Source organism: Heterocephalus glaber, unplaced genomic scaffold (genome assembly GCF_053883595.1).
Source record: "Heterocephalus glaber isolate CG9 unplaced genomic scaffold, H.glaber_assembly_v1.0 deba00001610, whole genome shotgun sequence".
Taxonomy (NCBI): Eukaryota; Metazoa; Chordata; class Mammalia; order Rodentia; family Bathyergidae; genus Heterocephalus; species Heterocephalus glaber.
In genome coordinates this window covers 16,523,665-16,540,188 of record NW_028258381.1, presented here as the reverse complement: position 1 = coordinate 16,540,188, position 16,524 = coordinate 16,523,665, and the positions used below count along the sequence as shown (strand labels likewise).

General features: G+C 39.0%; 1 protein-coding gene across 4 annotated transcripts in view; it reads right to left on the bottom strand.

Annotated features, from left to right (window-relative positions):
* Positions 1-16,524, bottom strand: part of LOC101713541 (S-adenosyl-L-methionine-dependent tRNA 4-demethylwyosine synthase TYW1) — a 195,536-nt gene that overhangs the window by 9,764 nt on the left and 169,248 nt on the right. The gene's annotated exons all lie outside the window — the stretch shown is intronic.

The following is a 16,524-nucleotide window of genomic DNA, read 5'->3' as shown; positions in this document are numbered from 1 at the left end:
TGGAAGATATACAGCAGCACTGGATTATAACCCAAAGTGTACTTCACAAATAGAGAAGAGGCAAACCCCTTGGGCAGGAGAATTCCAGACAACTTCTGTAGATGCTCTGCCATCAGGACATGGGCTGCACACAGTGACTTCCTCCTCTGGGTCCAGCATGAAGGGTGGGTGGGAGTGATTTCCCAGTGCCTCTGTGAGCCAGTGAAAGTAGCATCAGTGCTCACCCCACAGAGAGAGTGTCCAGGTCCCTTCGTGATTGGGGAAGAAAGGGCACCTGGCCTTTGCCATCTTTCTCCTAAAAATACACAGCCAAGTCTTAGGGGAAAGAAAATTAACCTTTATGTACTGCCAACATGGACTAATAAAAAAATGAGACAAATTTCAATAATAGGTGGTAGGACTTAGATCTACACTGGCCCCCCAATCTCTGGTCTGGAAGGCGACTGGGCTATGGGGTGCTATACTCATCAGTGGATGAATGTGCCGGACCTACTGGAGCTGGGTCACCGGGCTGCGCCCTGGAAGGGCAAGTGTGTCTTCAGCTCTTCCTCTCCCACTGCTTCCTGGCTACCACGGGGTGAGAAACTATCTACCTGGGCCTTTCCACCACGCTGTTTCTCCTTGGAGGCAGCCAACCATGGACTGAAACTGTGTGCCACATAAACCTCTCTTCCTTTGCATTGTAGGCACTGGGTATTTTGTCTTGGCAATGAGGAAAGTAACCAAGACAGTGCGAATCCTACAATTAATTCATGAGGACTCCTCAAAACTGTCAAGGTCATCAAAAATACAGAAAGTCCGAAAAACTGCCACAGCCAAGAAACAACTGAAGAAACAACTAAATATAATGTGTTGTCTTGATTGGAATCTAAGGAAATCTATATAAACTATGTATGGACTTTAATTAAAATTAACATAATGATTTAGCTCAGTGGTTCCGCTGCCTGCCTCACAAGCACAAGGTCCAGAGTTCGATCCCCAGTACAAAAACAAAAATAAAATTCATATACCAGTATCAGTTCAATGATTGTAGCACATCTATCATTAACAATGCCAGATATTAATAACAGGGCAAATCCAGGTTATAAAGGAACTCTATTCTGTCTAGTATTCCTAATTTCTTCATAAGGCAAGGCAATTCTCAAACATAAAGCCTGTCTTGAAAAATCAATAATTAAATTTTCAAACAATGCTCTACAAACTCAGCAAGCTGTACATTTCAGCTATTCCCAGGCTCCACAGGCTGTGACCACCATGTTAGGCCATCACTGGTACATGGAAGGGATCTCAATGTTGCACAACTAAAATCATCAAAGTTGCCGGGCTCATCATGGTCTAATTCATTTCCAGGCTGCCAAAGCCAAAGTTACACCTGAGCTGCTAGCTGAGCATCCAGAAGCAGCAAGCTGACTGCACCTCTTTGTCCCTGCTGCCTCCCCACAGCACAGGTCACTTCCGCCTGCCTCACCAGCTCAGCCCTGCTGCCATGGCCCTCTGAGCAAGAACCTGCTCTGGCTCTCGGCTGTTCAGCCAGAAGCGCTCACTGGGCTTCCTACTGCCTTCCTCTTTCCTTTCCACTAAGGAGTGTTCCGCTTACCAAGAGCAGAAACTCCTTCATCTAGAGGCTAAGTATCACATCTCAAGGACAGAACTCTTCTAGAGCACTATTAAAATAATAATTTTCCAAAATATTCCACTATAGTAATTAAGGAATGATTTGCATGTGGCATGGCACAGGTAATGGCAAGATCCCTGCACTGTAAATGACCAGGGCGTATTCTGGGGGTGAAAAGGATTATAACGGAATCTCCAGAGGATATTTCATGTTGCAAATGTTATGTAGGGTCTGTAAAGATCATCTAAACGTAAGTATATAACCACTGCTTATAATCTCCTACAATTTCCTTTTTTTTAGGATTCATTTTGGGAAGATGGATGTGGTGCCGTGTGCCAGTTACTTTTCTCTCGCTGCTGAGACAAAATACCCGACATCCAAAGTTTGAGAGGAAGAGGTTTATTTGGCTTACAGTTTGCAGAAGTTTCAGTCCATAATCAGCTGACTCCAAGGCAGGGATGACAGACAGGCATGGCAGAGCAGAAACAACATGGCGCACACAAGGCAGCAAAGGTAACAAGGGGGAGGTCAACAGAATCTTACTGCCTTTTTTAACTTATTCAGACTACCAGGATTCTGCAGGGCCAAACTAATCGCTCAGGTGTAGTGGTTTAGTAATCACTCGCCCTTAACCCCAGCAGCCTCATCCATATGAGGCTTTGAGGGACATCTAAACACAAACCATAACACACCGCATGCCCGTAATCCCTGTGTGGGCAACTCAGTGAGTTAATGAGAACTCGTTTCAAATTAATAATTTTAGATAGATAGGTCATCTTAGGTTTTACACCACACAGTATCTTGAATCGAAGGTATTTAAAATTTTTGAAATGGATAAAGAAAGAAATGCAAAAATTTGGGAATTTTCAATATTCTAGTTTATGGCATGTTCTTATTTCTGCACATCAACTTTATGAGAATCAGGAAAGTATGATATGACAGATAAGAGAGATGTATGAATAGGTGGAAGTTTCCTGCTACAGAAAAAGAGAAGAATGATAAAAGGATTTAATGATTAGCAGGTCACTAATGACATAAAATAGCAAACTTGGGGCAGTAAATATTTATTGATATATGAATGAGTGAATGAGTAAGAAGCAAGAAGGTGAGTGGGTACCAAAACTAGCAAGGAAGATGGAACATGTCTGATTTCAGAAGACAACGAGAAAGGAAAGTAGACAAAGGTGAAGAGGCTATTAATGCACCGAACACTGAATACTCTGCGAAGTACCAGGACGACAGTCTTTGTGTTCCAGGTAAATGACCACCCAAAACCATGAAAAGAAATTGGCCTCATCCCCCCCTGGCCAGCAAGTATTGAGTGCACCTGGCCGTCACGAGGTCTGACGCCTGCCCACTCCTGCCCCCGGCTGTGGTGGGGTGCAGACTACAAGGAAGCCTGGACCTTCATTCTGACCTGGTGGGAACAAGGTGCTTCTCCCATGTATGCCTGGGCAACGTCAGAGGAAGCTTAGCAGAGAGCAAGGACTGCAGATGCTGCGATAAGCCCCCACTATCATAGTGCATGTCAGTGATCAGCTGTTGGAAGCAGCGAAGAGGTGACTCCGCCTAAACCCCTGCCTTCTCTTGAAAGTCACAGGCACTCCTGAACCTGGACTTCTATCTACACCTGGAAGAAATCAGACAACAACCTCCCATCCTGTCCCCATTGGTATGATATACAGTATCCTGGTATGATATACAGTAAGATATACAGTAATAGATACAGACCCACAGCAGAGCAACCAAATGACCAAGATATAGCCAAAAGTCACTGGTCATACAAAGAAACCAGAAAAATCCCACCTTGAATGGAAAAGACAATCAAATGTCAAGACGATGTATGTGTTGGAATTATCATTATCTGACAAAAGTTTTAAAGCAGCCATCATAAACATGCTTCTAACAGCAATTACAAACACACCTAATATATGTAATAAGTAGAAAGCTAAATAAAAGAATAACCAAATGGAAATATTTTAAAATACAGTAGCTAAAATAATAAAACTCAATGGATTCCAGAGCAGAAGACAGAATCAATGAACCTGTAACAAAAGGTCTAATATTTATGTCCTCAGAATCCCAACAAGAGATGAGAAAGAAGGTGGGGCTGGAAAAGTTTTTCAAGAGACAATGGTTGAAATTTCTCCAAATATGTAAAGGACATAAACCTATGGATTCAGGAAAATGAGCATACCTACGAAAGAATTAAAACAAAGAAATCCAAGTTAAAGAAATCCAGGCCAGGACAAAAAGTCAAACTTCTGAAAACTGAAAAAAAATTTAATTTTAAAAGCAATGAAAGAGGAAACAACACTTTAACTATAGAAGAAAAACAAACTGTAGAGGGTTTTTCATCAGATACCAGGGAAGCCAGAAGTTTTGAAAGAAGAAAAATATCAATTCAGAAATTTGTTTTAATCTAGCAAAAATAACCCTGAAGAAGAAGAAACCAAAAATGCCAGCTGACGGAAAACTAAGAAGACTGGTTGCCATCAAAATGACTAAAAGAGCTGTTAAAAGAAATTCTTCAAACAGATGGGGAAGATTCCAAAGGAAATTTGGGCCATCAGGAGAAAGAACAATAAAAAGAGAAAAAATGAATAAATACAATAAACAAATTTTTCTTCTCAAGTTCTTATAAATTACACTTGGTGGTTGAAGAAAACTATGCTATCCCATATGGATTTCAATATCCATGTAGGAAATATTTAAGACATTAGAAGTGAGGGAAAGTAAAGAGACAGAGAGATAAAGGTTTTATATTTCACTCAGGGCCAGAGATTTAGCTCAGTGGTTCTGCCGCCTGCCTCGCAACCGCAAGGACCTGAGTTCGATCCCTGATACCAAAAAAAAAAAAGGTTTTATATTTCACTCAAATAGTAAGATGTTGATACCGGTAGACTGATATGTGTGTGTAATGTAAAATTCAGAAGAACCACAACAAATTCTATACAAAGAGATAGATACTCCACAACACTACAGATAACATGGACTTCAAAATAGATTGTCAGAACAAATTTAAAAAGCATAACTCAATCATGTGTTGTCTCTAAGAAACTCACTTCAAATCTAGTAATATTGATACACTGAAAGCAAAATGATGGGAAACGATGGAACATGTAGACATTAATCAAAAGAAAGCAGAAATGGCCATATCACTGCCAGCTAAAGTATGCTCCAAGGCAAAGAAAATTACTAGGGACAAAGAGGAGTATTACATAATGGAAAAAAGATCAAATCTACCAGAAGATGCTGAACTCTTAAATGTGTATGAACCAACACAGTTGCTTAATATGTGAAATAAAAACTAGTAGAACTACAAGAAGACATAAAAAAAAACCAGGGTTACAGCTGGGAGACGTCGACCTTCCTCTTTCAACAATTGACAAGATTATACAGATAATCACCAAGGGTACCAAAAAAACTCAACACTAAACAAACAGAAAGAATTAGACATTTACTGGACACTCCCCCAGATATAGCCAAACACACTTTCTTTGTCAGCACACAAAAGGCATTTACCAAGATGGATACTAAGTCCAGAAAACAAACCTTAACAAGTCTAAAAATATTGTAATCAGTTTGTTCTTTGACCATAACAGAAACAAACCAGAAATCAATAGCAGAAAGACAACAGAAAATCTCCAAACACCAGGCAACAAAAAGAAAAAACTACTAAATAATCCCTGGGCCAAAAAGGAAATCTGAAAAGAAAAACAACTGACAAAACAAGAATGAAAATAAAATGCATCCAAAAACTTGGACGTAGCTAGAGCAGGGTTGAGGGAACATTTGTAGCATTATATGGTATCTTAAAAGACAGGAAAAGTCAGCAATTTTAGTTCTCATCTTAAGAAACTATAAAAAAGGCAAAGAAGCCTAACATACACAGAAAGAAGGGAGTAACAAAAGAAAGAGCAGATATTAATACTGAAATAATAAAGAATGAAATCAATGAAAGAAGAAGTTGATTCTCTGAAGAGAATATAAACCTTGTAGCAAAACTAATAAAGACAAAAGAGAGAAGAAACAAATCACAACCAACTCAGAAATTAGATAATGGGGCTGGAGATTTAGCTCAGTGGCACCGCACCTGCCTCACAAGCACAAGGTCCTGAGTTTGATCCCCGGTACTGGGGGCAAAAAAACCAGAAATGAGATACCGTGCAAACAACAAAGGAAAGTAAGGTAATGCCATGAACAATTTACTGACAAGATTTAACAGTTTGAATGAAATTAACTGATTCCTTGAACACTCAAATGACTGATTACAACTTCTCTTGAATGAAAGAGAATTTGAATAGCCCTGTAACTAGTCCAAAAGTTGAATTAGTAACTTAAAATCTCCTCCAAAAGGCATCTGGCAGCCGCAGTAGCCTCACTAGAGAATTCTACTGTACATTTAAAGAACAAACACCAGCTCTGCACAATCCCTTACAGGACCCACAGAAGGAAACAGTTAGTTTGTGAAGCCAAAACAACACAAAGTAGTACAAAAAGAGAAAACTAGAAATTAATATGCTTTAGGAAGACAGAAGTTAAAGTCCTTCAAAGAAATGTTAGCAAATAGAATTTAGTAATATACAAACGATAGATGGGGTTTGTTCAGGATCCAAGGATGGTTCGATACTTAAAAACAAATGTACTCCATGATATTAATGGTAAAAGAAGAAAAAATGTTCACACAAACTGTCTGCTAGAGCTTTACAAAACAGGGCTTAAAACCATATTTGTATTACCTTCCCACACCATTCCACTCTCATACTGGGGACTGAGCCCAGAGCCTTCATACTGAGCTACATCCACAGCCTTTTTTACTTTTTAAATTTTGAACACGGTCTCAATAAGTTGCTAAGTTCCCTAGGTTGGACTTCAACTTGTGATCCTCCTGCCTCAGCCTCCCAGAGTGCAGGGATCACAGGTGTGCTCCACCAGGCCCAGCTGTATGTATGCATCTCATGCAATGCAGAAGAATCTCTCAAGGGCCTGCAAGGTCTCCATCTCTTAGACTGCATGCAAGAACTGCATGTGCCTTGGAGGAATCCCAGCGTACAAGCACAGCGGACCTAGTCTCACAGTAACCAGTCTTTTGCATCTTTTCCTTCTGACTCTAGGCTCAAGTCCCCCTTCCCTTTAAAATGCCCAAACCACAATGGGGCTCAGCTCTTCTCTTACCATTAGGTATTTTTTTAAAAAGTGTAACTCTACATTCCTACCAGCTGTGTAAGATGTTTTACTGTCCTGTGAAACACCCCAAAGTCTAAGAAAGGGCAGCTCCTAAGAGGATGGAACTAAAATCTCAAACCCATGGAACCCTGGATTCAGAACCAGGACCAGCAGACTCAGGTCAAGAGTGAAGGAAGGTGAGCATGAAATTTCAAAGCAGAACTAAATAGTAAAGAACTTCACCAGGCAAGTGGCACAGCCAAGACCCAAGACAGTGTCGACCCCACTAGCTCCCCAAGCCCTTAAAGCCTCCTCACCAGAGTTGGGAGACAGATCTAGGCCTCCTTCTTGCCTCCCTGTCATGCAGCCTTCAATGGCTGCTTTCTTCTTGTAAAAACCAGCGCCACGGTCCTGGCTTCTGTACATTCAGGCAGCGAGTGCTGCTCAGTATTAATATCACTTAAGGAAAAGCATTTGACTTAAATCTACAATTCATAAGAAAATCCCTCAGAACTCAACTTAGAAAAGAACATGTAAAGAAAAACTATAGCTGACATCAAATGAAGTGGCGAGAGAATAAATCCTTTCCTCCTATGACCAGGAAAAAGGTTAGGATTGGCCATCTCACTCAGGCAATCTATGAAGTACTGAAAGTGGTAGTGAGGGTAAATAAGTGAGAAAAGGAATTAAAAGGCTAGTGACTGGAAAGAGAAAATAAAACTTCTCCTACTTGCAAATGACATCCTGGTCTCAGCAGAATATCCCTGGAAAATTACCAAAAACAAAAACAAGTAAAACAAACAAACAAGGGCAGGAGAAGGGGAAAAAAATAAGTATCAAGATACTCATGTAATGGTACAAGATCCCAATGATGAATGTAACTGTATTTTATACCTAAAATGTACCAATAAACTTAATGGGGGGAAAAAAACCCCAAAAAACAAAAACCCCAAAACTTCTAGAATAAGTGAGGTTAGCAAGTTCGAGGAATACAAGATTAAATATAAAAATCAATTCTATTTCTGCATACTAGCAGTGAACAAATGAAAATAGAGTACCATTTGTAACTGCTCAAAAACGACTTAGATACAAATTTAACAAAACATCTTAGGACTTGTACACTGAAAACTACAAAATGTTGATCTTAAAGAAATCAAAGATCTAAATAAATGGAGAGAGAGTGTTTTTAAGATGCAAATTAAGACACAATGGGACTAAAAATCTATTACCACAGCCAACTATAAAATTAATGACAACATCAAATGTTAAAGCAGAAGCAGAAAAGGTGAATTTTCCCCACACGGCTGGTGAGAATGTAAAGTGGCAGAGCCACAACAAACTACTGACACGCCCAGGAAAGGGGAGGAACATGCTGAGGGAAAAAAAGGTGAATCTGCAAAGGTTATATACTTTATAGTTCTGTTTATACCATTCTACAGATGAAAAATCAGGAGAGGGAGAACAGGTTAGTGGTTGTCAAAAGCTAGAGATAGTTGAGGGTGGAGGTGGACTGGACTACGGAGGAACCGTGTGAGGATGATCTTCATGATCATAGAACAGTTCTATTTCATTTTATTTCAGTTTTGGTGCTGGGGATGGAACCGAGGACCCCATGCACACTAAACACACACTCTACCACCGAGCTACACCTCGAGTCCCAGCTCTGGATCTCGACCATGGTGGTGGCTATGTGAATACAAACATGATAACATGACACAGAAACACAGATACACACACACACACTTAAAATCAGTGAAATCTGTAAGGCCAAGGAGTTGTGCCAGTGTCAGTTTCTTGGATTTGATAACACACTGTAGTCATGTAACACATTACCACTTGGGAAAACGAGGTGAAGGGGGTATGATATCTCTTCTGTACTGTTCTTGCAATTTCCTATGAATGTCTACAACTAGTTTAAAATAAAAGGATTTAGTTTTTAGTTTTATTTTGTGGCAGTCTTGGTATAACACATAGGAAAACAGTCCTTCAGCGATGGTGTGACAGCAGAAACTGAGCAACATCCTCTGGGTTAAGGTGACCTTACCTAGCTTGTGAGTCCAAAGACAGAGCCAATGGACTAAGTATGAGAAGTTGTACCTTCCTAAGACATTGTACCTACTTCCATTTTTTTCACTATACACTAGTATCAGGAGAAGAGTAGGACATGATTAAAAAACTATGAAGGTAATGCCTTATGAAGTATTTCTATAAAAATTTTCTACTCAATAAAATGGTTGCTTTAAAAAAAAAAACCATAAGGTTACATACTTTGATATCAACAATGAAAAGACACACCAGAAAATACATAATTGGAGACAGGTGTGGTGGTGCACACCTATAATCCCAGCACTCTGGGAAGATGAGGCAGGAGGATCGAAAGTTTGAGCACAGTCCAGGTAATTTAGCAACTTAGTGAGACCTCTCTTACATTTAAAATAAAATAATAATAATAATAATGGCTGCGGATGTAGCTCAGTGTGAAGGCCCTGAGTTTAATCCCTAAGTATTGCCCCCCCCCCAAAAAATCACAATTAGAAATAATCAAATGAGATTTTTCTTACACTTTGAATGGGCTTCTGTATTGTTTCCTCACAGTGTTGATTCCCAAACTGTGAGACCAGAATATTCACTGGAGTGCTGCAGGATGTTTTCAATTTGGGTGAGAAAAATAGTGATGCTGAACATTTGTGGGGCACCACGCAAGCTACTAGCTCAAAACAAATCACAGTTTCAATGTGAGGGTGTCCTACATTTATTTTGATCAAGTCATAACTGGAACTGTTAGGTATTTCTCTTGACCTACAGTTCTCATGAAACAAATTACTGAGGGAGCGCCCAGGAGGAGGCTTCCGGGGGCCGCCTTACTAACCCCCCCCCCCAGCACAGAGGAGATAAGCCATGCCGGCACCAGCAGCATGCACACACACACACACACACACACACCTGTCAAAATGAGAAGACATGTAAATAAGTCTCAAAACCAGACTTTCAGATCACCTAAAGCAACCCCAAAAGGAAATGAGATGGAATACTCTGAATACTCTCAACCACCTAGACTCCCTGAACTGACAACAAAAGAGGATCTGGAAAAAATGAAATCAGAAATAATTTCTCAGATAATAGCAGAGATTGTGCCCATAGTGCAAGACATGATTAATAAATCGAGAGAGGACACAGATTAAAAAAATAGAGGAGCTGAGAAACATGATGAAATCCAAACACAGGAAACAAATGGAATCCATAAAACAGATACAAACAGATTTCCAGGAGATGAAAAACTCCACTGAAAGCTTATGCAGCAGAATGACTCAATGTGAGGACAGAATTTCAGATATAGAAGATAAGATTGCAATTAATGACCCAGAAAAGAAAAATTTCTTTACAATTCTAAGGGACCACAAGAAACCAATTCAGCAGCTGCTAGACAATGCAAAGAAGAATAACATAAGACTGACTGGAGTCAATGAAGAAACAGGAGAGAGTGCAGATGACATTAAAAAACTGTTCACATAAGTGATGGCAGAAAACTTCCCAAGGAGGGGAAAAGAACTTGACGTACAGATAAGTGAGGCATATAGGACTCCAACTAGCTTTGATAAAAAAAAAAATCTACACATAGGCATATAATTGTTAAGATTCCAGAAACCTGGGCCAGGGTTTAGCTCAGTGGTTTCGCCGCCTGCTGCACAAGCACAAGGACCCAAATTCAATCCCCAGTACCAAAAAAAAAAAGATTCCAGAATCCCAACAGAAGAACAAAATTCTACAAGCAGTTAGAGAAAAGAAACAAATCACATACAAAGGAAAGCCCATCAGAACCACAGCAGACTTCTCAACACAAACCCTCAAGGCAAGAAGAGCCTGGAGTGATGCATTTCAAGCCCTAAAGAAAAACAGCCTCCAACCCAGACTGATGTACCCTGCAAAATTATCTTTCAAAATTGATGGAGAAATAAGATACTTTCATGGCAAACAGCACCTTAGAAACTTCATGAATACCAAACCAGCACTGCAAAAAATTTTAGACAATATCCTAGGAAAAGACAATGAGGATCACAACCCCAGGAAGCCCAGCAGAATGAATCCATCAGGCATGACAAGAAATTAAATGCAAAGGGGGAGAATCCAACAAAAAGAAAAAGTCATGACAACGATAAGTCAATACGTATCAGTTATAACCATCAATGTTAATGGTCTCAATTCACCAATCAAAAGAAATAGACTGGCAGAATGGGTCAACAAGCAAGATCCAACAATATGCTGCATACAAGAAACACACTTAATTCAAAAAGAAACTCAAAGACTGAAAGTTAAAGGGTAGAAAATAATACTCCATGTGACAGAAACCCAAAAAAAAGCAGGAGTAGCTATCCTCTTTGCAGATCAAGTGGATTTCAAACCAAACTCTGAAACACTTCTGGTCCCAAGAATTTCAGATAAGAGATAGTCAACTTCTATGTACAAATCTGTTGTGAACATGTGTTTTCATTCCTCTTAAGTAAAAACTTAAGAACAGAACTGTTGGTTCTTAACAATAATACAAGAGGGCTGGGGATTTAGCTCAGTGGTTCCGGCGCCTGCCTCGCAAGTGCAAGGACCCGAGTTCAATCCTTGGTACCAAAATATAAATAAATAAATTCAGGGCCAGGGATTTAGCTCAGTGGTTTTGCCGCCTACTGCGCAAGTGCAAGGACCCGAGTTCAATCCCTGGCACCAAAAAATAATAATAATAATAATAATAATAATAAACAGTAATACAAGAAATTTCTATATTGTTTTCCAAAATGGTTTTATCATTTTACATTCACATTAGCAATATTAGAATGTTCTAACTGGTTCAAACCTAAGCTGACATTTGTTCTTTTAAAACTTTTAACTTCATCTCCCAAATAAGTGTATAATATGATCTTGTTATTGTACTGATTAGTATTTTTCTGATTCTAGTGTTGCACACCGTTCCTTGTGCTGTACTATTTATCATCTTCTTGTGTCTACTTTTTAATTGGGTTGTCTATTAATGAGCTGTAAGAGTTCTATATATATTCTGGTCATATGTTATATGTATTATAAATATGGTCTGTTTAAGGACTACTTTTCATTTTCTTAACAATGTCATTTAAAGTTCTAAGTTTTGATGGAATCTCATTTATCAATTTTTTTCTTTTATACATCATGTTTTTTATATCCTAGGAAATTCTTGCCTACCCTAAATTCATGAAGATTTTCCCTTATAATTTCTTCTTAAAGTTTTATAGTTTTAATCTTTCATATTTAGGTTCATAGATCCTTTCAAGTTATTTTTATGTATCAAAATAAAGGGTTGAGGTTAATTTTTTACAGATGGATAACAGGTGTTCTAGGACCATTTGCTGAAAATACTATCTTTTTCTCTGCTCTTAAGTTTATGTTCTATAAAATGTTAATGTTAAATAATCTTTCAAAACTCAGTGGACCATATATGTGTGGTTCTATTTCTAGATTCTCTGTTTTATTCCAATGATCTATATGTCTTTCCTTATGCCAACACTGCCTTGATTACTGTAGCTTTACAGGAAGTCTTAAAATTAGGTAATAAATGTCTTCCAAAAATGCTTTTTCTTTTCTTTTTACTTTTCTAGGTCTTTTGTACTCCTATATAACTTTTAAATTTCAATATCCAATTCTTCATTTATAGCAAGTATACATGGGCCTGAATTTTTATCTATACCTTGTGTTTTCTAATCCTGCTAAATTCAAATACAAGTTCAAGGGGCTCCTAGAGATTTATTAGTATTTTCTCTGTAGATGATCATTTCATCTACATATAAAGATTTTACTTCTACCTAGCCAATCCTATGCTATTTGTTTCTTTTTATTGACAGACTATTTTGGTTTGGGCCTGTGTTTCAAAGTTTAATGGACAGATGAAGAGTAGGCATATCTGCCCTTGTTCCCCACCTTAGGGAGAAAGCATTGCATCTTCTCCATCCATATAAGGCATTTTTGCTGGAAGCATAGAGTACATGTCTTATCTGCTGAGAAGGTTCTGTTCTACTTCTAGTCTCCTGATAGCTGCATGGAGTACATGGCTTATCTGCTGAGAAGTTTCTGTTCTACTTCTAGGCTCCTGATACCTTTTACCATGAACAGCTGTAGAATTTAGTCCAATACTTTTTCTCCAACTACTGACAGGATCATATGGCTTTTTCCTTTCCTCTGTTAAAAATGATGACTTTTGGGGGTGGGTCTTCCAATGCTGAATCAACACTGCCTTCCCTACAATAAAACCACTTTCTACATACTGCCAGATCTGACTTTTTTTGGGTTTTTTTGGTACTGGAGATCAAACTCAGGACCTTGCGCTTGTGAGGCAGGCAGCAGAACCACTGAGCTAAATCCCCGGCAAATAGTACTTATTTCTTTTTTTTTTGTACCGGGGATCAAACTTGGGTCCTTGCATTTATGCACCAGGCAGCGAAACCACTGAGCTAAATCCCCACCTAATGTATTCTTTTATTTTTTTTTGGTACCAAGGATTGAACTTGGGACCTTAAGCTTTCAAGGCAGGCGGCAGAACCACTGAGCTAAATCCCAGGCCTGACTTCTAATAGTTTGTTTTGTTAAACAAATTTTTATCTATGTTCATACTTTTTTCTTCTATTATCTTTAACCAGTTTTAGTATTTTAGTTTTTACCCCAATGTTGATTTCCTAAAATGTGGGGAGAAGTGTTCCTTCTTTTTTATGCTTTAAATGTTTGATATAATTTATCAGTTAACATGTATATGAGCCTGTTGCTGTCATATAGATAGGTTTTCAAGCTAGGAATATACTTTCTTTAATAGGTGCTATTCAAATTTTATATTTCCTCCAGAGTCAGTTTCATTACTTTGTCTTCCAAGGTACTTCTTAGAAGTTGTCAAATTTATTTCAAAACAGATTTTTGTGATACGGTTTCTATATCCTTTTAAATTCTGTAAAATCTGTGGTAATGTCCTCTAAATTCTGATACTGTAATTAAAACAATGTATAATTGATATGGTGTAATAAGAAGAAAAGATCTAAAAGAGTAGGGGAAGTGGGAAAGGTAGGGGAAAGGAAAGAAGGGAAAAGAAAAATATGAGAAAAGGAAAAAAATAGAAACAAAGTCTTTGCAAATAGGGAAGGGTGGAGGGGGTGAAGGGAGAGTAGGAGAAGGGGAAAAAAATAAGAACCAAGGTACATCACGTAAAGGTACAAGATCCAAATGATGAATGTAACTGTATTGTATACCTAAAATGTACCAATAAACTTAAGGGAAAAAAGAAAAATGCCATGAATGAGAAAGTTTGGGAACACATGTGTCAGGGTGTGGCTGGTGTTTCATTAATCCATTTCAAAGCACCCTGGAATACACATCTTGGTCATCTCTCTCACTGTATGCATCACAAGCACCATCTCTCTTAACCTGGATTCCATAATCTTCTATCTACATGCTTAAAGGAACAGGATTTCCAGGTAGTGCAGCCAACTTCCTTGCTCTTCACTTATATGACCACAAAGAAACAAATAAAAAGCAAATGTGCAAACAACTGTGATGAGAGACAACACACTACTCCAAGGGAGTCATGCTGGGGCCCTCCCGTGTGTGTGACAGACGGGCTCTTGTTTTAACACTTTGCCAAGAGCACCCGGTGCCTCTCCACTCCCCCACCCTTTGTATACTGGATCCTCATTTCACCCTCAGATCACTGAACTATTACACCACTTTGTAACTGGTTTCTCTGTCTTACATCTTTGCAAATCCATCCCCTATAATGCTGCTAGACAGCCACTTCCCTACTTAAAACCCTGCAGTGCCTCCCAAGCCCAAGAAAAAGCATTTCAGATGCCATTCAATGCTATCTGTGATCTTGCCTCAGCCTAAGCCCCCCTTTCCCTGTCACCTCTCTTGACCTCCAGCTGCCCAAACTCCCATGGTTCTCCAGTGTGCTCTGTGCTTCTCCAAGGATGTCTTCTCGCGTGTTCTCCTCCTAATGCTCCTCCTCCTGGGGCCTCACTCAGATCCAGGTAAACAGCAGCTCCTCCATGAAGCCTCTCCTGGTGGCTCTCATACCACTTCTGGACACTTTTTTCACCTACCTAGTTTTCTGTTAGACCATTTTTGAAGGCAGGGGCCATTTTTAACTCATCTTTTCATTCTTAGTGTCCAGAGCAGCACCAGACACGCATCGATATTCAACAAGCATTAAGCAAAACAGTGACACACTACCTCAGGCTCTCCTCTGTTCTTATTTTTTTAAGATTTATTTTGGTAAATTCATTCTCTTTGCAGCTACTTTAACACTGCAAACCTCAGGTCTTTGTTGCTGTTTCTTTCTTTCTTTTTTTTTTTTTTTTGGTACCAGGGATCGAACTCGGGTCCTTGCGCTTGCTCAGCAAATGCCAAAACCACTGAGCCCATTGCTGTTTCTTGACGCTCCCAGAACACGTTCTTCCTAAATAGTTAGGTCTGTGACAGACCGCACGTCAGGTATACAATCAATGACTAGCCTTCTTACCTCGTGCTTATTTGAGACCAGAGTTTGTGAAATTTTAATCAAATGATTCCCATATTATTAAATATCACTAACCTGGGCAGTTGTGCAGGAAGGCACTTAGGCTATTGGGAGGGGAAGAGTGAGGCTTCCATTGTTCAAGTTAGGCCTGACTTGACTTACATAAAAAGCACTTAGATAAACAGAAAACAGAGCTCATTCTTGACATTACTTTGCTATTAACTTACTGTTTCAGTGGTGCAGCTCGCATACCATAGAATTCAGCTTTCTAAAGTGTACAATCTAGTGGTTTTCAATATAGTCATGAAGTTGTACAACCAACATACTATAATTCCAGAACATTTCCATCAGCCCAAAAAGAAGCCCACACCCACTGACAGTCACTTTCCAGTCTGTTCTTCCTCCAGTCTCTGGCAACCAGCAATCTACTTCCTGTTTCCGTGGATTTGCCTACTCTGAAGGTTTCCTATGAATGCAACCATACAATACCTGCCTTTTTGTGTCTGGCATTTTTCACCTAGAAATTCTATTTTCAAGGTTTACCCATGTCCATTTCTTAAAAGAATTTCTTTAATGGAGAATGTGAACAGAAAACTAGGCAGAGTAGTACAATGACTATTTAGTCTCAGCCATCCACATACCCATGACCTTCTCACCTTATATTAGCTTGAATCAAATCCCAAATACCATTATTTCTTTGTCAGCACTTGAGCAAGGATATAACCATTATGGCAGCTCCATGAACACTGGTACTGTACGAAGGGTTTTTTCTTCTTAGTTGAGTGGCCTACCTCTACCAAGAACCACATTTTTCCTTTGCTAGGCATTTCTTACTTTAAAAAGACACCAGATTAGGGTATTTGTTCTGACAAATAAAAGCACTAAAGAGAAAGGCAGAAATAGTATCATGAACTACAATCCCAAACAAAATTCTCCAGATGCCAAAACTCAAAGCAATCTGAAACTTGATAAATATCTCAATATTTTTTCTGACAGCCAGAACCTCATATGGAGGTTGTTTACTATTTCAGCTTTTCCTTGTCATCCCAAGAAAGGACTAGAGGTTATTACAAGGGTATTTTGTTTTTGTTTTTAGCATGTACCTTTCTAAAAATTCCAAACCAGGAAGCACTTCAAGATGGCTAGATGAGGGCTAAAAACAGAAGCAATTTCCCACAGAGGAGTTCATGAACCTTAGGAAGGAATTCAGGGCTTTTTCTTTTTA